This window comes from Crotalus tigris, unplaced genomic scaffold (assembly GCF_016545835.1).
Source record: "Crotalus tigris isolate CLP2741 ecotype Arizona unplaced genomic scaffold, ASM1654583v1 scf7180000020347.5012614909:4044961, whole genome shotgun sequence".
Taxonomy (NCBI): Eukaryota; Metazoa; Chordata; class Lepidosauria; order Squamata; family Viperidae; genus Crotalus; species Crotalus tigris.
In genome coordinates, this window is record NW_024097978.1 from 3,912,344 (window position 1) to 3,935,004 (window position 22,661).

Consider the following 22,661-nt stretch of genomic DNA (forward strand, 5'->3'; position numbering starts at 1 on the left):
AGATTTAATGCTGACAGAACAGTCTCTTAGCCAGTATATAGCACAGGTAAAAAGGAGGGGCAGGGAGAGGCTAGAGGAACAGTATCAGGATCATGTGAAGTGTTAATACCACTTTATACTGATTTGGTAAGGCCACATTTGGAATACAGTACAGATAGTCCTTGACTTACAACACTTCATTTAGTGACCATTCAAAGTTACAATGGCACTGAAAAAAGTGACTTATGACTGTTTTTCACACTTACGACTCTTGTAGCATCCCTAGGGTCAGGTAATCAACATTCAGATGCTTTGCCAGTCTGGCAAAAACTGTGGGATAAAAATATCAAACTTACTAAAGCAGTAACATACAAAGAAAACTTATATAAAATGTTTTATAGATGGCATATGACACCAGCTCGCTTAGCGAAAATGTTTAAAAATTTATCAGATACATGTTGGAAATGTAAGCAAAAACTGGGTACTTATTATCATGCCTGGTGGACATGTTCTATTGCAAAAAAATATTGGTCTAAGATTCATAGATGGTTAGAAAAGATGATGAAAATCCAGATAGAATTTAAACCAGAACTGTTCCTGTTAGGTATATTAAGACCTAACTACGGCAAAGAAAATGATTATTTAATATTACATGTATTGACAGCTGCAAGAATAGTATTCGCCCAATTTTGGAAAAATGAAAACCTACCATCAGACCAGATTATAATTTTGAAAATCTACCTAGATTGTGCAGAAATGGACAGATTAACGTTAGAGATGAAGGAGAAAGAGGATTCAATTTTCTATAAAACCTGGGGAAAATTTTATCAGTGGGTTGAAACACATTAGAATAAGAAGAGATTTTAGAGCTTTATTATATTAAGTATTAAGCTTGATGATTGGAAATAGTTGCTATGCTATCAACTATGTTAATTATTTAAAGGAATATTACTGTTTTACCAAAAGTCAGTTGTAACTATACCAATTTATTCTTATAAATGTCTAGTGTTATATAAACAATAATACTCAATATGAAGACCCGGACGACAGCTTGTTGGCTGAATCACGTATTTACTGTAGCTATCCACACCCTGTCCCCTTTATCTCGATTTCCCTGTACCCGCCCCGACCCCACCTTTTCCCTACCCATATAAAATCTAATAAAATATATTTAAAAAATAATTCAGATGCTTGGCAACTGACTCACATTTATGACGGTTTCAGGGTACCGGGGTCATGTGATCACTTTTTGTGACCATCTGACAAGCAAAGTCAGATTCACTTAACAGCTGTGTTACTAATTTCACAACTGCAGTGATTCACTTAACCACTGTGACAAGAAAGGCCATAAAATGGGGCAAAGCTCACTTAACAAATGTTTCGCTTAACAACAGAAATGTTGGGCTTCATTGTGGTTGTAAGTCAAGGACTACCTGTACTTTATCCAGTTTTGGTGACCAGGATACAAAAGAGATGTTGAGACTCCAGAAAGGGTGCAGAGAAGGACAACAAAGATGATTAGAGGACTGGAGGCTAAAGCATATGATGAATGGTGATAGGAACTGGGTACGTCTAGTCTAACAAAGGGAAGGACTGGGGTGACATGATAGCAGTCTTCCAATATTTGAAGGGTTGTCACAGTGAAAAGAGAGTCAATCTATTCTCCAAAGCACCAGAGGGCAGAACAAGAAGTAACGGATGGAAACATATCAAGGAGAGAACCAACCTAGAACTAAGGAAAAATGTCCTGTCAGAGCAATCAGTGGAACAGCTTGCCTTCAGAGGTTGTGGGAGCTCCGTCACTGGAGGTTTTTAAAAAGAGACTGGACAGCCATTTGTCCAAAATGGTACGGGGTCTCCTGCTTCAGCAGGGGGTTGGACTAAAAGACTTCCAAGGTCCCTTCCAACTTTGTTATTCTGAGAGAGTCACAGTGGAGAACTCTGACTTGTATTTCTTGATCGGCATCAGGAAGTATGGTGGGAGGGCCTCAGTGTTTAAGACCAATACTATATTTTGACCCCCTGTGCTCAGCCACGAGACCTGCTCTCTGGAGCCCTGATACCCCCGGACTCTGGCTATTGCTATTTAATACCAGCTTGGTCTGCAGTTTAGACCCTTTGCAGTCAGGGTTCAGGCCTGATTATAGTGCTAAAGTAGCCTTAGTTGTGTTTATGGATTAACTGTGGAGGACCTGGGATGAAGTGGTCCATTCATTCTGACCCTTCTGGATCTTTCAGTGGTTTCTAGTATCACTGATTTTGATTATTTCCTGGACTACTCTGGCAATGTTTTGCTGTGGTTCTCCTCCTTCTGTGGTAGGTTCCAGTTGGTGGACACCCTTGGCCTCCTCAGTTTGGAGTGTCTCGGTGCTTGAATCAGAAATGAAGAAGCTTCTTGGATGAGAAGCGAAACATCTTCAAGGAAAAACAAAGTCCAGTTGCCTCATGAAAAGTACCTTTGGATCAGTGCCCAAGTCTTTCACTCTTCCTTTTTCAACATGTACTTGATGCAGCTTGGAAGAGCTCATCCAATGGCATGTTGTATATGTCTGCCCTCCAAAGCAGTTCAAACTTGGAAACCAAAAACATGGAAACTAATATTATTTTTATTATAAGGTTATAGTAACCAAATTTTGAAATATGAACCCACTTTCACCTCCCCCCTTTATCTTCATGAGAACTAGGGAGGGTCACGTCTGATGCTTTCTCATATTACATTTCTGCTCTGAACTCGTTTTTTTTTTTTTAATTTGACTGTTGTCTTAGTTGTAGCTGTTCCTCCTGTTATTTCCTCAAAATTATTTCTTACAGTGTGGCATCTTCAGTGAGTTTATGATACCCAACTACACATTTATATCCCTGGCTAGCCAAACAATTCTGGCTGAGTGCCTGGATGCTATAAGGATTTGGATAGGGAGGAACCGGCTTCAATTCAAACCTAGCAAAATTAAATGGTTCTGGGTTGCCAGGTTCTGGCAAGACATCATCTTTGACTCTTGCTGGTATCTGCCTGTTCCATCAGATCTGCTGAATGAGCAGATTCCAGACTGTTTCCTTAAATATGGTAATTTAGTGGGATCTAGGCACTGCCCCCTGCCCTTTAGACTAGAGCACGTTGGACCCCTGCTCTATTCTAAAGGATCGGTACCGGTGGACCAGTATCAGTCCATGGCATGCCAGCAACTGGTCCCATCTGCAAAGCCCCATCCGCAGGATGCAGGCAGCACATAACCAGTCCCTGGTGCACAAAAGATTGGGGACCTCTGGACTAGAGCACCCTTCCTCCTGAGATCTGATAAGCCCTACCTTTCTAGCCTTCCAAAAGCTTTGACTTGACTTTTCCCGAAAGTGTTGGGATAATGTGAGGCTGAAGCTAAATGGAGCAGTGGATGTATTACAACTGGGGACACTAGGATTTAGTATTGTGGGTTTTTTAAAAATATTTTTATTGTAATCTGCCCAAAGTTATGCTCTGTAAGATGTGTGGTTGTATAAATCAAATGAGCAAGCAAGGAAGCAGTTTCAACTTCTCAATTTCCCCTACTGCCTGTTCTTTTTCTAAAAAAAAAATACAGTTAAGAGGGAGCAGTTACTGAAAGAATGTGTCTTCACTCATCAGCTGGTCATCTGATCCATGAGTCAGCTGCAGCTGTATGACCCTCCCGCTCGGACCACAGGCTCAGGCATTGAGCTTAGTCAACAGGCACCCAGAAAACCAGAAACACTCAGCCTTTCCAAACCAGATAATTTGCTGACTCTGCCTGATCTGTCCAAGAACAAAGTAAAAGATAGCAGTAGAACCTGATTAACAATACAGTGATTCAGTGAATCACATATTGTCTTCCTGGGCTGATAAGTGCTCAGGAAGAATCCCTTGGGAAAAAAAGGTTAGAATAAACACAAATATCCATATTCGCTCTGGCCAACATTGTCTTATGTTGAAAAAAGAACAAACCACACCTGGAAAGGGTCTGTATTTTTTAATTGTAATTTAAATGTTTTGAGGACATTGGCAAAAGTAATGTGCCTAGAAAGAATAGCAATCAATTGCTTTACACCATCACTCTCTGGCCCCAGGACACATACTCGCTTAGAGGAGTGGTGAGCCACACATAGCTAATGGGGAGAAATTAGGTGGTATTTGTTGTGTCCTGAGCCTGCAAAGGCAGGCTCAGGGCGTTGCAATGGTCCCAGGCAGTTGCAAGCTGCCCGGGACGAGACTGGCTGGCACCGGCTTCGCGCGCATGTGCGAGGCGCAGAGCATGCCTAATTGTTACCATTTTGCCCGGGGACGTTGTTAAAAGGAGTCTGAGAGGCCTGCGAGCCTCAGAGCTGTGACGGAGTGGAAAAGACTTCAGTAAAGAGCTGTTGGAACTACAGAATGTGCTGTACTCATTCGCCATTGATTTGAGGACTCAACACTGGCGACAAAGGTGGGATGGCTTACAACAAACAAAAAGAAGAATTGTAAGCTTACCCAGGAGTCCTGAAGAGAGGAAGACGGCGTTAAACTCAGCACCTGGCCTGCCAGTACAGCGTCGCTGGAGGTAAGCTGGCTGATAGACCCCTTCCTTACAAAGAAGCAAGAATGGCGAAGATAGGGAGATTGTCTGAATTCGATGCCACGCATCCAGAAAGATGGGAGTCTTATGTTGCCAGGGTAGAAAATTACTTTAGAGTAAGGGAAGATGGCTTGAAGGCCGCTACTTTGCTGTGTGTCTGTGGTCAAGATGCATTTGAAATTGCTGAAAATTTAGCAGCCCCTGCTCCTCTTGAATCTGTCACTTATACAGATTTAAAAAAATTATTGAAGGAACATTTTCAGCCCAAGTTGTCTGTTATTGCATGGAGACATACTTTTGAACAGAGGGATCAAAGAGCTGGTGAATCAGCTAAAGAATACATTGCAGCCTTAAGAAGAGCAGCTAAGCCTTGTGATTTTAAAGACTTAGAAGAAAGGTTGAGAGACCAATTTGAATGTGGGCTTAGGAAAAGAGACTTGCAACAGAGACTCTTTGCAAAGGAGGACATTTCATTCCAAGATGCCTTGAGAGAGGTCACTGCAGAAGAGGCAGCAGGTGGGGCAGTCAAGAACATGAGGTCTATCAGGAACAACCCAGAAGCCATCTCCGTGCACCATGAGGGAGTCCAGGAGAGCTCGGAAGAAGATCCTGAAGATGAGGTGGATCATCTTTACCCAGCCAAAGAAAGAAAACAGAAGGAAGGCAAAGAAAAGTCTTCAGCTGTATCCAAGTGCTTCGGGTGTGGAGGTCGCCACAGGAGGACCGACTGCAGGTTCCATTCTGCAATCTGTAGAGCATGTGGAAAACAAGGCCACAAAGCAGCTGTGTGTCTGGGCCGTCAGAAGGTACAACCCCGAGAAGAATTGCACCTGAAAGGTACCAGGGTCCCCAGCCAAAATAGGGTGGGTTTCTGTGCATCACGTAGAAGCATTTATAGGACAGGCACACACAAGCCACTTAAAAAGAAACTGTCACTTAAGGTGAAGTTGCAAGGAGTTCCATTGGTTATGGAACTGGACACTGGGTCTGCACTTTCAATTATTTCCATTCACACATTCAGAAAGATTTGCTCTAGCAGTGGGTTCCAGGCCAACCTTAGGCCATCCAATATAGTTCTAACAGACTTTCAAAATTCCAAGGTGTGTGTTAAAGGGGAGGCCACCCTTAATGTACAATACAAGGTTTTTGGGGGTCCATTAGATGTATTGGTAGTTGGGGGTGAGCACACGAGTCTCATTGGAGGCCTTGGGAATACAAGTTACAGGGCTTCACAGTTTGCAAACATTAGGTCTACAGGAAGTCTGCAAAGAATTTGCAGATGTCTTCAACCCTCAGCTGGGAGCATACAAAGGCCCCCCCGTTTCCTTGAAACTGGACCCCACTGTCACTCCTATCAGAGTAAAAGCAAGGAGAGTACCTGTTGTTTGAAAGGGAAAATTGATGCTGAATTGGACAAATTGATTCAGCAAGGTGTCTTAGAACCTATTGACTCAAGTCCTTGGGAAACTCCCATAGTCACGCCTCTTAAGGCTAATGGGGACATTCGCATCTGTGCAGATTACAAATGCACTCTAAACAAGGCATTGCAACAGCATGCATATCCTGTACCTGTAGTCAGCCACATTTTGGCTTCCCTCAAAGGGGGGCGTGTTTTTGCGAAGCTGGATTTAGCACAGGCTTATCAACAGTTACCTGTTGATGGAGCTGCTGCTGAAGCACAAACTATTGTAACTCATAGGGGGGCATTCAAAGTCAAACGACTACAATTTGGAGTAAATGTAGCTCCTGGAATTTTCCAAAGCGTAATGGAAAACACCCTGAGGGGTATACCAGGGGTTTGCCCCTATTTTGATGATGTCCTAATAGCAGGAGAATCCACTCAAAATTTAGCTGAGAGGTTGAGGGCTGTTCTGTTGCGTTTCAGGAAAACAGGCCTCAAGCTTAAAAAAGACAAATGCAAAACTGGAGTGTCTTCTAGAGATTTCCTCGGATTCAGAATAGATGCCAAGGGCATTCACCCTGCTGAGTTTAAATTAAAGGCTATCCTGCAGGCTCCTAGGCCCAAATCTAAAGCTGAATTACAAGCTTTTCTGGGCCTCTTGAACTTTTACAATGCATTCATACCTAACAAAGCTAATGTAGCTGAGCCACTTCATCGGCTCTTAGACAAACAGGCAGTGTGGCAGTGGTCACAAGAACGTGAAGAAAGCTTCAATGAGGTTAAGGCCTTACTTACATCAAATGATGTGCTTGCACATTTTAATGAAACTCTTCCTGTGTGCATCGCTTGTGATGCTTCCCCTTATGGGATGGGAGCAGTACTTAAGACCTGATGGAACTCAGGTTCCTGTTGCATATTACTCCAGAACTTTGTCTTCTGCTGAGTGAAACTACGCTCAGATAGATAGAGAAGCCTTGGCCATTGTTGCTGGAATTAAAAAATTCCATGATTTCCTATATGGCAAACACTTCATGGTCTACACCAGTGATTCTCAACCTTTCTAATGCCGTGACCCCATAATACAGTTCCCCATGTTGTGGTGACCCCCAAGTGGGTGTGGCCACCAATAAGAGGGAGTAGGACAGCTAGGGAAAAGGGAAAAAAATGGCGGACAGCATGGTTTGGCGACCCCCATGAAATGGTCATTCGACCCCAAATGGGGTCCCGACCCACAGGTTGAGAACCACTGGTCTACACTGACCATAAGCCTCTGTTGGGGTTGTTTACTATGAACAAACAAACCCCCCATATCATCTCCCCCAGAATGCTGAGATAGTCCATCTTTCTGTCAGCCTATGATTTTTCTTTGGTTCACAAACCTGGGAAGGAAATGGGCCATGCTGATGGCCTTAGTAGATTACCTTTACAAATGGTAGAGGCTGACCCTGCCCCTGCCATCAACATTATTTCCATTCAGGCATTGCCTGAGTCACCCTTAAATGGCAGGGATGTGGCTGCTGAATCAGCCACGGACCTCACACTTACTCGTGTATTGTCCTGGGTTTTGTCTGGATGGCCAGAGAGTTGTCCAGGTACTGAGTTTCAGAGTTTCTGGCTTAAGAAACATGAGTTATCCATTTTTCAGGGTTATCTGCTGTGGGGCAGCAGAGTTGTTATTCCTACCTCAATGAGGCCTAGGGTCTTGGCTTCCCTTCATGAGGGCCATCCTGGTATCGTCAGGATGAAGGTGCTTGCGCGCAGCCATTTGTGATGGCCAGGATTAGACAGGGAAATAGAGGCTCAAGTGCACGGATGCCTTGTGTCAGCGCTCACACCCAGAAATGCCACAGGCTCCTGTGCGTAGATGGGAGGAAACACAGTCTCCATGGTCTAGGGTGCACATTGATTACGCTGGGCCCTTTCAGGGTCAATTCTTCTTGGTCCTTGTTGATAGCTATTCAAAGTGGCTTGAGGTTGTACCTGTCTCTTCAACCACTGCTGCCAAGACCATTCAAGTACTGAGGGGGATTTTTGCTGCACATGGGCTCCCTGATGTCCTGGTGTCTGACAATGGTCCTCAGTTCACTTCTTTCGAGTTTCAAGCTTTCTTACAGGCCAACATGATTTGTCATGCCACCTCTGCACCATTCCACCCTTCCACCAACGGTATGGCTGAACGGATGGTCCGCATCACCAAGGATGCTTTAAAGAAACTGACCTACGGGGACAGGCACCACAGGTTGGCAGACTTTCTTCTTGCTTACTGCACCACACCTTCAACTTCCACTGGGAAGAGCCCAGCTGAACTCCGTTGGGGGCGCAAACTGATCACCAAACTTGACAGGTTGCACCCGGACAGACTGCCTCCTAAGATCACCCCACCCAGGGCACCGCGGTGTCTGCAAGTGGGTGCCCCGGTATGGACCCGGAACTACGGGCCTGGTCACTTGTGGGTTCCTACTGTAGTATGCAAGGTTACTGGCCCATTGTCATACAAGGTCTCCTTGGACGACGGTCATGTCCTTCGGCGGCATATCGATCAGCTGCGTACGAGACTGTACTTACCCTCTGAAGCTCCTGGGCTTTCTCCAGGGGGGAGGGGGACCACTATGGACAAAGGGAAGGGTGTTGGCAGCAGCCAGGGCCAAACGGAGAGGCCGCAGACGGCCTGTTCCAAGGTTCCGTAAGTGTTCCAAACAGGAATTCAAGGGAACAAGAAATCATACAGGCACCAGTGCCTACTCCAGCCAGGGAGTCACCCAGGGGGCATACTCATCATTCACAACTACCATTCAGCACTCCAGTCAGGGAGAATAATCGGGAGCATCCTAATAACCCAAACATAGCAAGAGAACTGGCACACAAACAGTCAAGTTGGCCCAGTACTGCTACTGTTTCCAGAAGGAAGCCTTCACACAGGGAGGTGGTCAGAGAGGCCAATCCCAATTCTGGCACCTCCGGCATAGATTGGGGGGCAACTGAGTATTGGGGCACTGCAGAAACCCCAGACAATCCTGTTACGGGGCTTGGGAGTGAAGGGATGCGTTCCTTTCATAGGTCCATTGTGGGCTTGGAGGATTCTACAGAAATGCCAAACAGTGGCAGGCTTACAGAGGGGCCCGAGAGCCTACAGTTAGGCAGGTCAACCAGGTTCATGGGGGAGCAAAGTCCTGGTCTGACGAGCCCGGTAGGCAAGCAAGCAGAGTTTCAATGCAGTTAAGGCTTTGCTAACTTCCAATACTGTCTTAGCTCATTTCAACGAGCAGCTGCCTGTGTGCATCGCCTGCGATGCATCTCCTTACGGGGTAGGAGCAGTACTCAGCCATCTGAAAGCTGATGGGACTCAGGTCCCTGTAGCTTATTATTCCAGGACCCTGTCTCCTGCTGAGTGTAATTATGCTCAGATTGACAGAGAGGCTTTGGCCATAGTGACTGGCATTAAAAAAAATCATGATTTCTTATTTGGCCGCAACTTTACAGTTTATACTAACCATAAACCTCTCTTGGGGTTGTTTACCACAAACAAACAGAACCCACATATCATTTCTCCTCGTATGCTGAGATGGTCCATTTTTCTGTCAGCATACGACTTTACCTTAATTCACAAACCTGGAAAAGATATGGATCATGCTGATGGCCTGAGTAGATTGTCCTTGCAGCAGTTGGAGCCTGATCCGGCTCCAGCTGTTCATATTCTGTCAATTCAGGAATTACTAGAGTGTCCCCTCAATGCCAGGGATGTGGCTGCAGAAACTGCCACTGATCACACGCTCACACGCGTGTTGTCATGGGTATTGTCAGGGTGGCCTGACGAGTGTCCCGATATGGAGTTTCAGAGCTTCTGGAAAAAGAAGCATGAGTTTTCCACTTTCAAAGGTTGCCTGTTATGGGGTAGCAGGGTTGTGATTCCTACCTCGTTGAGGCCTAGAATCTTGTGCTCTTTGCACAATGGACACCCTGGTATAGTAAGGATGAAAGCGCTTGCACGCAGCCATCTTTGGTGGCCGGGTCTCGATAAGGCTATTGAGGCCCAGGTTCACGGGTGCCAAGCGTGCCAACAGTCCCAGCCTGAAATGCCTCAGGCCCCAGTATACAGGTGGGAGGAAACTCAATTCCAATGGTCCAGGGTGCATATACATTATGCTGGGCCCTTTCAGGGGCAATTCTTCCTCATTGTGGTTGACAGCCATTCCAAATGGCTAGAGGTTGTTCCTGTTTCCTCCATTACTATTGCCAGGACCATCCAGGTGTTGAGAAGCATTTTTGCATCACATGGTCTCCCGGATGTGTTGGTTTCAGACAATGGTCCCCAATTTACTTCTTCTGAGTTCCAGGCTTTCCTGCAAGCCAACATGATCTGGCACGCAATGTCGGCTCCCTTCTACCAGTCCTCCAACGGAATGGCTGAGAGAATGGTGCGCACTACCAAAGATGCCCTCAAGAGATTGACTTATGGTAACTGGCATCACAGGTTAGCAGATTTCCTTCTTGCACACCGCACCACACCATGCACTGCCACGGGAAAGAGCCCTGCTGAACTCCGCTGGGGTTGCCGCCTCATAACGAAGCTGGACAGGCTGCATCCTGACCGGGTAGCTTCACAGGAGTCACAACTGTGGGCTCCTAGAGACTCCAAGTTGGTGATCCGGTTTGGGCACGCAACTATGGACCTGGTCATCTCTGGGTGACAGCTGTGGTCTGCAAGGCCTTTGGACCATTGTTGTATGAAGTGACATTGGGTGACGGCCGTGTCATTCGCAGACACATAGATCAGCTGCATTGGAGATTGGACTCTCACTCTTCTGCTCCTGGCTCTGCTCTTGGGGGGGGAGGGGGATGATAATATGCAGTATGAAGATTCAAGAGATAGGGGTTTTCCCCACTTATCCACAATCACTCCAGACAGGGAGACATACTGGGGGTGTTCACATTACTCACTTTCAACTGATAACACTCCAGACAGGGAGTTTGACAGGGGGTATCCTCATATCTCACAAGGGAACAGTGACCAGGAATTCCAGCAAGGGCGAGGGTACGTCCCGGCAACTACCTCACAAAGGAGGTCAGCAGAAAGGGAGTTGGCCAGGGAGGCGACTCCTGATTCTGGCACCTCTGGCACAGGTGGGAAAACTTCCGAGCTTAGGGGTGACCCTGATGCCCACAATTCAGTATTGGCTGGCCTCGGGGCCGAGGGACAGTGCTCCCAGGGAAGGTCCATTGTGGACCTGGGGACTGCCACCCCTCCAAGATATGCTGGGTTGGACAGAGAAGGTCCAGCCAGCCAGCTGGGGGGCAGGTTGACCAGGTACGCGGGGCAACAAAGTCCTGGCTGGTTGAGCCTGGTGGGCGAGCAGGCAGGCCAGGCCACAGCTCCAAAGGTGCTTGGAAATGTAGGGCTGCCACCGCTGGGCTCACCTAGCCTAGCAGGAGAACAAATGAGCCCTGCACCCTCGCCAGGTCCGAGAAGGTTGCAAAGGACCAGATACCCCCCAAAATACCTCAGGGAATATGTTAACCTGCAGATCAGTTTTGAAAGGGACTGCCAAAGGAAAATTCCACGGGAAAAGGGGCTGTCTTGTGCTAAGGGGTCCTTTTAATTTCAGATTTATTTATTTCCAAAAGGATGGGGCGTGTGCCCAATTTAAAATAACTAATTACACATTCCATGCATGTGGCAGGACGAGCGTGTTCCCCAGGTCCGAAGAGGTCGCAATGGATCAATCACACACTCATAAATCTTACGGGAATTATTACAGTGTGTGATGGATCCGGAACACATCCGGTCAGCATATATGAGCAGAAATGTTTAATCTGGGGGAAAGGGGTGTTGTGTCCTGAGCCTGCAAATAAGCAGGCTCGGGACGTTGCAAGGTCCTGGGCAATTGCAAAAGCTGCCTGGGACCAGACTGAGTGACACTGGTCTTGTGTGCACGCGCAAGGCGCGAAAGCACTCAGTAATTGTTGCCAATTTGTTCGGGTCTCTGAGTTGTTAAGAGAGGCTGCGTGCCTCGTAGATTGCCAGATTAGAAAAAGCTGTTACTAATAAAAGACTGCTGTGTTCAAGATGAGCCTCTTCACTCTTCATTACTCTCAGGACGTAATAACAAGACCAGCTTTCCAAACAGGTTTTTTAACAAGTCTAATCAAGCAGTGTCTAAAGTTTATTTGTAATTCAGCAATAAAGCTTCTGTGTCACTTAGATCAATGTTTCTCAACCTTGGCATGTTTTAAGATGTGTGCAGTTCAGCTTCGAGAATTCCCCAGTCACCTATCTTAAAATCACCAAGGTTGAGAAACACTGAATAAGATCACATTCCTTAATAACAATAGAGGAACACTTTTTTATTTGGAAAGAACCAGCTGATGGAGAGATGAATGGGAACAATGCAATTACTTGGAGTAATTATGGGACAGCTATGAATTTTTATCAAAGATGGTTGCTAGGAGTTAACCTAACCACATTCCACCTAATTAGTTAACACATGTAGATCTGTATTTGGGTGACTACAGGAAACTTCATGGGAGAAGAACAAGCCATACAAACAAGATGGGCCTTGTAGCATAGGATCACTGCCTCTTAATGCATCAACTCATATTATCTAAGTGATGGCAATTCACCAGTTATGTTATTGAGATCATGCTTTTTAAGCTATATATGGAGTCATTGAATTACAACAGTTCATTTAGTGACCATTCAAAGTTACAACAGCACTTAAAAAAGGGACTTATGACTATTTTTCACATTTATGAGCATTGTAGTATCCCCATGGTCAATGATCAAAATTCAGATACATGGCAACTGATTCATATTTATGACAGTTGCAGTGTCCTGGGGTCACGTGGTCACCTTTTGCGACCATCTCATAAGCAAAGTCAATGAAAAAGCCAGGTTCATTTAACAACTATGTTACTAACTTAGCAACTTCAGTGATTCACTTAACAACTATGGCAAAAAAGGTTGTAAAATGGGGCAAAACTCACTTAGCAAACATCTTGCTTGGCAACAGAAATTTTGGAGTCAGTTGTAGTCATACGTTGAAGACTACCTGTAGTTACAAGCATTTATTACCATAATTGCTGAGCTCCACAGAACAGAGTGCATTCTGTACAGATCAGAGACTGTTAATATGTGCAAAGTATCCTAAGGGGTATGACCTGACTTGAAATATTTTACAGTACTTAGCATTGTTATCTGGCTAGAGTAACTAGCTAAATAATGGTTAACAAGTTGCAATGGATATGAACCTGAAAGAATTATGAGCAAGGCTGTCAATCAGGTTTTGAATGACCTTGTCCTAGAGAGAAAATGGGAGGCACTAAAATGAAACTTTAAGAATCTACGAGTACTCTTCTGGTGTTGTTGGGTGGTGCACACTAACTTTGCTTGGATGCTACATAAGAGATTCCCAGTTCTACAGCAGAGGCCCAGCCTCTTCTAAGCATATCTATGACTCAGAATAGACTCTCATTTCACAGTATCCTTTTGGGTTGGCTGTGTGACTTGGGGCTGCATGGAGCAGTACGGCACTGCTTCAGCACTGGTTTCTCCGAGGCCAGACCCAATCGGTGTTTATAGAGAGTGAGAGGTCCAGCCCACGGCCATTCCCTTGTGGGATGCCATAGGGCTCAATATTCGCTTTTTAACATTTACACTGTGCAATGTTGTTTAATACCATTGGACAAATTATTATCAGTTTGCTTTACATCTCCATCCCTGGTGATCCAAGTGATGCTGTGGCTGCCCTTTCCCAGGCTCAGTGCCTGGAGGCTGTAGGGATCTGGATATGGAACAACTGGACCCTGGCAAAATGGAATGGCTGTGGGTGCAGGGCACCTCATAAACTGGCTGTTTATCATCTTTAGTTCTGGATGGAGTTGCACTCCAGACTTGGTGTGCAGCCTGGGAGTTTCCTGGACTCACAACTCCTGTTCAAAAAGTAGGTGGCAGTTGTGGCTAGGAGGGCCTTTGTGCAACTTCATGTTGTACACCAATTGAGGCTCTGCACGTGGTTGCTCATGTCCTAATCATCTCTCACTTGGATTACTGCAATGTGCTCTACATGAGGCTACTCTTGAAGAGTATTCGAAAGCTATAGCCAGGGCAGAATTCAGCAGTGTGTGCAGTTCTGGGAAGGCCCTAGGGTGGCACATATAATACCACTGTTGCATGATCCGCATTGATTATCAGTCTGCTTCTGATCCAATTATTGTTAATTATTGTTAATACTTTTAAAGCCCCATATGGCACAGCCTAGGATATTTGAGGTGTTGTCTCAACCCGATGGACCTAGCCTGCCCCACTCACGCCAGCAGAAGAGGCCTGCTATGGACTCTATCTGCTAAGGAATTCCAGCAGGTGGGGTCACAGGGAAGAGCCTTTTCTGCTGTGGCCCCAACCCTGTGGAACACTCTACCACCAGAGGTGAGAGCTGCTCCCACCCTTTTAGCCTTCCAGAAGGTCATTAAAACTTGTTTTTGCTGGTTGGCTTTGGGTCATGAGAGAGGTGCTCACCGCTGGAGGTTGTTGATAGGATAAGACCTTAGCCCATTCCATCCATCTTCTTGGTCCTGATTTTCTGCAGTTTTAAATTTTTAATGTGCAACTTTAAATTTTTAATTGCTTTTCTATTTATCTTTTTCTGTTTTCTAAGCAGCCCAGAGTTACACTATTGGGGAGAATTATAAACCATGGTGTCTGGCTTAATATATTGTATGACACTAGACAAATTGGGTTTGTTTAGCAAATCATGGTTATCGGTTGCAGAAAGGCTAAAACAATGTTTGACAAACATGCTATGAGTGAGTGAAGGTAACAAAGCAAAGTGCTATGAGTAACTAAAGGTGTTGGAACAGCCCCTTCTAATCATTGACGTATTGAAAATTAGCACTGGGGTTTTTTTTTTTAGTATGATATGTTATGTAGCCACCAACACCAGTAGAGATAAAAACCAATAGTTTTGCAAATATAAATGCATCAGTATCTAGTTCCTAAACCTCTGTCTAGGAATGTGGATCATTTTAGTTGGAAGCTATGAGGAAAGCTATGGTAAATCTAGACAGCATACTAAAAAGCAGAGACATCACCCTGCCAACAAAAGTACATATAGTCAACGCCATGGTTTTCCCAATTGCAATGTATGGCTGTGAAAGTTGGACTATAAGAAAGGCTGAGCACAAAAGAATTGAGGCCTTTGAACTATGGTGCTGGAGAAGACTCCTGCGAGTCCCCTGGACTGCAAGGCGATCAAACCGGTCAGTCCTAGAGGAAATCAACCCTGACCGTTCTTTAGAAGGCCAGATCCTGAAGTTGAAACTCAAGTACTTTGGCCACCTGATGAGAAGGAAGGACTTACTGGAGAAGAGCCTAATGCTGGGAAAGATTGAGGGCAATAGAAAAAGGGGACGACAGAGAATGAGGTGGCTGGATGGAGTCACTGAAGCAGTAGGTGTGAATTTAAATGGACTCCAGAAGATGGTAGAGGACAGGAAGACCTGGAGGAACATTGTCGATGGGGTTGTGATGAGTTGGACACAACTTCGCAACTAACAACGATGTCCAGTTAAAAGAAAAGAGTGCAACTCTCTGATCTCACAGCGCTAAAATTAAATATCATACAATGTGTTTTGACAGTCTGCAATTTTATGTAAATTACAGGTGGGAACTCATTTGGTGTTCTCAAGGCACGCTGACATTTCAGCACCTCTAAAATATCCGGATGAGCAGTTACCGCAAAGGACAACAGAGCAACAAACGCCTAACCTTGCATTATCATGATCTATGATAAAGTTTGCAATCGTGAAACTTGAGTTTAGCATAATATAAAGCATTGGAGGGCAATGTTTACACATCAAGGGCCACAGCAGCAGTTAGCAGCATGTGCTTCTGAGTAATTGTATGCACACTCCTGAACTTCAGGCTGCATTTTATAAACATTTATACAAATTATCCCAGGGTTTGTACACATGCCCACTCAGCGAAATAGAATTGTGTTCTTGAGACCATTTGCAACAGAAGTGCAACAGTTTTTACCACTGAAGCTGCTGGCTTAGTTATTTGTTGATACTGCTCTCAAGATGTAACACAATACAAGGGCTTTGAGGAAGGTAGACACCAGGGTCTTTTAGGGCTTCTCTACAGCCTTGACATGGTGACTGACTCAGTCATGCAATACTGTCACTGGGTTTTATTTTTTAAAAAAGGGACATGTATAAATTAACTCAGAAAAAAAAACCAAGGGATACCTTAGCAGGTCCTCAGATAAGAAGAAAAAAGGAATAATCAATAACCAGCAAGAAGGCGACTCATTAAAGAATTAGTAAAGATACTGGAAAATCACTAGAAGAGCAAAATCCTACATTCTTTAAGGAAACATTGAAAGACACAGGTTAATATGTTTGTTTTAGAAAATAATTTATATCTAAAAGATACAAATTGCAACAGGGCAAACAAGTGTTATGAATGATGGATATTTTGGATAAACGCTATAAGAAACTTCCTACCAGCAAGGCGCTAGCAGAATACAGACTTTGTTAAATCAGATAAACCTAACTCAGAATCTGAGGAATTTCCTACAATGTAATCAATAGAAATACGTAGGTAACCTTCATTTAATTATCCATGGAGGCATTCTGTCCTGATAATTCTTTTCAGCTCTTATAACTGGCTTTGTTTGAAAAGTCTCCAAACTAGTCTGAGTTTCCCTTAACACTGAGATAATTTTCTTCATTCATATCTTGTGATCTTTGGATATTCACATATTGCACCATTCTAGAAAAAGTTGAAACCTCTTTATTGATGAGCAGAATTCATATTGACACTATTCACACAACCATGTGATTTTATTGATAACAGCATGGAGGGCGTTTGTCAATCTTTGCTCAGGAGGTTTTTCAGTTTCCCACTTTGGCCCAATAGGCTCCCATCAACATACTAACAAGACCCCACCAACCCTGCTCAGTTTGTGAGCTCAAGGGCAGCAAGCGCTATCAACCAGCTGAGGTACAATAAATGTTGTACAAGTGTTTGGAAATGTAATAATAAAGAAAGAGCTCCATCAAGACATCTATGTTATTAAAGATTTGATCAATGCTGAAACCCTAAATATGCCAATTAGTGTTTCTATGCAAAAACACTTGAAGTAATCTCACTTTTATGTAGAATTTTCAATGGTTCTCAAGTCATACATATTCCTCCTGCTATTTACTTTAAGGATAAATGTTATGTAGAGCCCAGAAAAGAGGAATAAAAACTAAATACATGATATGGGGAAAAGAGAAGGAAGTATAACTGAAACCAACATATACCAACACTGTTCACTATATCTCCATGCCTTTTGATCTTCGTAAATCATCCTAGCTCCCACCGTATTCATCATTTGATACACTTTTGTTTTTGCAGCTTCTCACCTTTTTCTTGCAGAGGATTCATCAACTCTTTCAGTTGTAATTTTTTCAGTCTTCCTCTTGACCCCTATAATCTTCCTTCATACATACAATTGATTCTCTCTATACCAGACATATCAAACTCGCAACGTCATGTGACGTCGCACGATGTATTGGAATTTTTTTCTCATTGCTGGCAATGGGGTGGGCATGGTTTCCTGGTGAGGCATCCAGCCCACGGGCCGGCAGTTTGATACCCCTGCTCTATATCATCAATTCTCCATAAAATACTTCCCTTTTATAATCTTGCTTTGGAGTACTAATGGTGTACTAATGGTGTAATACTAATAGTGTAATATACTAATAGCGTAATCCCAGGTTTCTGAAGGAGTTGGCAGATGTGATCTCAGAAACCTGAACAAAATATTTCAAAGCTTCTGGAGCACTGGGGAAATACCAGAAATACCAGAGGACTGGAAAAGAGCTGATGGGGTTCCCATCAAAAATGGGGGAAAAGTGAATCCAGGAAACTACAGACCTATCAGCCTGACATCAATATCTAGGAAGATTCTGGAATCTTCAGTGCATTTGTCACTTCCGGTAAAAAGATGGCCAATTGATTACATGCCCAGGGAGGGATCCCTGAAGGGTTTTTCCCTGGAATGTAGCTTTTTCAACTATCAACAGAAGAAACCAGAATTCCTTTAGTTTATATGACTTTCCTGGGTTAGGGAAAATCCTAGAATTACCCCTCAAGGTCCTCTGATACAGCAAAGGTCTGCAAGTAGCTTCAGGAACTGTGCTTCAAAGCAACTTGTGTGCCAAAAGTTGGGAGGCAGGGCTGCAATCAGTTTGTTGTTGAAGAAGCAGCCATTTTGGGATTTATTTTTCAAACAGACAGTAAATTGTGTCTTTCATTTCTTAATCATTTTTAAGGACTATTAATCTTCATTAAGCTAAAAGAGGGTCTCTTTAGCCACAACCTGTTTTTTGAAGATCTGTGCCATTTTGGGGATTTCTTCAGTGTTAAACAAGGAAGAAGGCTGCCAAGGCAAGCCAAACTAAGGAAGTGTGGAGTTTAAAAAAAATAAATAAAACTTGACGGAGAAATATAAGGGCAGAAAATTGTGGTTTTAGTTTATTATTTTTAGTAATTTGTAGCTTGGTCTGCTTTGCTGTGGGTGGCTAAAACATTCTGATTTTCATGATTCCTGATTGGCCAGCAATTCTTAAGTGATTTACAAAAACTCTACTCTTTGACTAAAGAGGGAGTTAAAGGAGATGGAGGAGCAAATTATTAGAGATGTATTTGAAAAATCTTTAAATAAAATCCATCGGGTTCATAGATCAGCTATGCTCCAAGGATGTTAAAAAAACTTTCTCAAACTACTTCAGAGATTGCAATATGTGTAGAAAGTTACCAAACCTCTGAGGCAATTTCACAAGTAGCTGACAATGCAGAGGAATCAACTGCAATTTTGGAATATAAACCTGACATCAACTCTTATTATGATGGTTTAATATAAACCTCTCAACACAATTGAAAGAAGAGATCCAAGAAAATCTGCAACTTTTAAAAGGACAAGTTTGGGACTTTTTCCTTATGGACATCAGCAAGGTTAAGAAATCCTTGAGAAAAAGCGAAACTTACAATTACTTGACAAACATTCCGGAGAAGAAAAAGGCTTTACTCTATGAAGACAAGCTGGAAGGAGGGATTTAAACATAATGAATCAATTGGAATTAGAATGGATTTTTATCAGTTTGTTATTTGTAACTGAAAGAAAATCTTAATCTAAAGTTTCAAAATATATTTTTCCTTTATATATAATGCTTAAATAATTCCTAAAGGTTGTAAAATATTGAAAGTGTATTTGAGAGTATCTGTGTTAAGAGAAAGTTAAAGAAAAGGATGTACTAGTAACTAGTTTAAAGAAAAATTTAGAGTTTTAAAAAGAGTGTATACAAGAAAAAAATTCTATGAGGGAGTGATCTAAATTTAATAGTGAACTTTAAAGTATGCATGTTAAAAAGAAGTTTAAAGAAAGATGTATTAGGAAGTTTTGATTTCAAATGTTTTTAATGAAAAGTTTAGTTTTAAAATGGATAAAAAAGTATTTTTCTCTTTAAGATTAAAGAATCTGAAAGAATACAGTGAATTTTGTTAATATAAATGGTGATAGTTTATAAAGATTATTAAGTGCAAATAGAAATATATATTATTTCCACAGTAAGAAAGATAAAGCAGAAATGGTTAGAGGAGAATATATTTAATTATGTTTTTTATTTGGATATCACTTTTGGATTTTGTGCTTGTGATAAAAAAAATGAAACTTTGATTCTGGTTTTTCAGATTAGATGTATTTGTTGTTATAGAAATGGCTAGTTATATACTAATGTGTAAAAATAAAAAATTGAGGCTGGAATGTTGTTATCTTGTACCGTGCTAAAAAGAGTTGGAAGTCAACACTTTTTTTTCTTCCCTTGTACCTCATATTTTCTTTCCCCCTCTCTTTTTCCTTCCCTTAATTTCCTATTTTTTATTTTTCTTTATATTTTATATATTGATAAAACAATAAAAGTCATTAAATGGAAACAGTGCATTTGTGAGCACCTAGAAATGAACAAGACAATTATATTAGAAGCCAGCATGGTTTGTCAAAAACAGATGATGCCAGACAAACCTTAGTGGCTTCTTTGACAAAGTGACTAAATTAGTGGATAAAGGAAGTGCTGTGGACATAGTTTACTTAGATTTCAGTAAGGTATTTGACAAAGTAGCCCACAGCCTACTTCTTAGTAAGATAGAAAAATATGGGATAGACAGCATCACTAGATGGATTCACAGCTGATTGACCAACTGTACCCAGTGGATAATCCTCAATGGATCTACAACTATTGTACATGGAGAGAAGCATGTAGCAGAATATCTCAAGCTATTTAACATCTTCATAAATGATTTAGATAAGGAGACAGAAGGGGAACTTATCATATTTGCAAACACCAGGCTGGGAGAAATAGCAAACACTTTAGAAGATTGTCTTAATATACAGAAGGATCTTGACACACTTGAACACTGGACCTATCCAACAAAATGCAATTCAGAGCTGAGAAAAGTAAGGTCATACATTTAGGCAAGAAAAATCAAAGGCACAGGTATAAATTTGGTGGTACCTGGCTTAGTAATTAGTGACTGTGAGAGAGATCCAGGTGTCCTAGTGGATAAACCCTTAAGTATGAGCTGGCAGTGTACTGCAGCTGCCCAAAAAATCATTCAAGCAAGATGTGGAAATATGAACGATGAAAATATAGTTGGATTGTATAGTTTAGAAAACCAAAATGAAGCAGAAGATTGGCTTATCTATTTCTGTAACTAGCAACAGCAATAGCAATAGCATTTAGACTAATATAGCATTCTCTGGGCTATTTACAACAGGGCTTTTCAACCAGTGGTACGGGTACCACCTGTGGTACATTGGCACCTGGCAGGTGGTACGCGACCATCCTAGAAAAGTGATAGCGGGGGAGGGGAATGAGCTGAACCGGTGGCCAGGACCGCACAAGCCTGAATGAGAGACGGCTGGAGCTGCAGGGCTGAGCGGAAGAGCCAGGATCAGTGCCACTTTCCAGCTGATCGACGCTTCTTCGGGGCTGTCAGGGCTCAGTGGAAGCGTCAGGATCAGTGCCAGGCTCCAGCTGGAGCTCGGCGCTGATCCTGGTGCTTCTGCTGAGCCCTGAAGAAGCACCAATCAGCTGGAAAGCAGCACTGATCCTGGCGCTTCTGCTGAGCCCAGAAGAAGCGTCAATCAGTTGGAATGTTGCAGCATCTCCAGGGTCTTGTGATTTACATTCAGATGCTTGGCAACTGATTCATATTTATGACGGTCACAGTGTCCCAGGATCATGTGAAGTGACCAAAACCTGCTGCAACCACCCAGCAGACGGGGGGAATAAAAACCAAACGCGCCCCCACCCACCCACGCTGCCAATCTTCAACAGAAATGCTCACAACAATGAAAACCTCAGAAAGGAGGAAGAGCGCCAGTGGGCAGGCAGGTGTCTTGCTCGGCTGTGGCTTGGGAGGCACTTTTTTCAGTGCCATTGTAACTTCGAACAGTCATTAAACCAGATATATCAAACACAAAGCCCGGGGGCCGGATGTGGCCCGCAATGTGGTTTCATGTGGCCCTCAAAGCCATCCTGGAAACAGTGAGGGAATGGCCCCCGCTGCCTTGGTCCCCGGCTCTGGCTGCCCGGGAGCCAATGTACAATTTTGTGGTGGCCATCTATGCTGCAACACAGCTCTACAAGGCCATCTGAAAACAGTGAGGGACTGGCCCCTGCTGCATTGGCCCCGCCTCCTGGGTGCACATTGGGGAGGTGTCACCCTTTGTGAGGAACAAAGAAATGCATCATTGCTTGGAAGTGGCCAGCAAATGGCCGTCACTTATTTCACATATCTGGCTTGATGGGCTCTGGGGGAGGTGTTTTGGCAGGCTCTTCCAGTGGACCATGCCTTGGCGCTTGCCCTGGTCCCACCCCCTTCTGCCAGAGATCCTCAGATCTGTCCCACTCCTGTCCAGGCCCCCCCAGGCACCCTTGACGCGAACGATATAGAGCTGGCCATGCCCACCCTGGCCACAACTACCCGGCCCCCTGAGGACAACTGCAATGCTGATGCGGCTCTCAATGAAATTGAGTTTGACACCCCTGCACTAAGCGAACTGTTGTAAGTTGAGAACTACCTGTACTTTATCACTTTTTTTCCTTTTTTTTTGTCATCAAGTTTTTGACACCTTGCTAGGCGACTGGTGGTACTCGGATGTTGCCATATCCTAAAAGTGGTACAATGGGTGAAAAGGTTGAAAAGCTCTGATTTACAATATAGAAGCATTATTTGCATAATGCCCCCAACATTTTGGGTCCTCGTTTTGCCAACCTCAGAAGAATAAAAAGCTGAATGAACCTTGAGCCCATCGGGATTGAACTTCTGGCTGTAGGCAGAGTTTTCCTGCAATACTGTACTTTAACCACCATACCACCAAAGCGCCAATGATTTTTTCATAGCTCACATTGTCTCCAAACAACCAAAATGATGCTTCTATACATGGGCATAACCAGATGGAGACATGAAATTAAATGTAAAAATACCAAACTAATATTAAACAGGTAAAACAACCCTCCTTAGAACTGAAAGGATGACCAGAAGCCAGTTGGATGGATTCGGTTACAATAGAGATGGGTGCACCACTGGAAGATTTGAAAGATTTCCATGATTATGAGAGTCATGGAGATAATCTAGTCATGTTGTCAACACCAATTTGATGACACCTAAT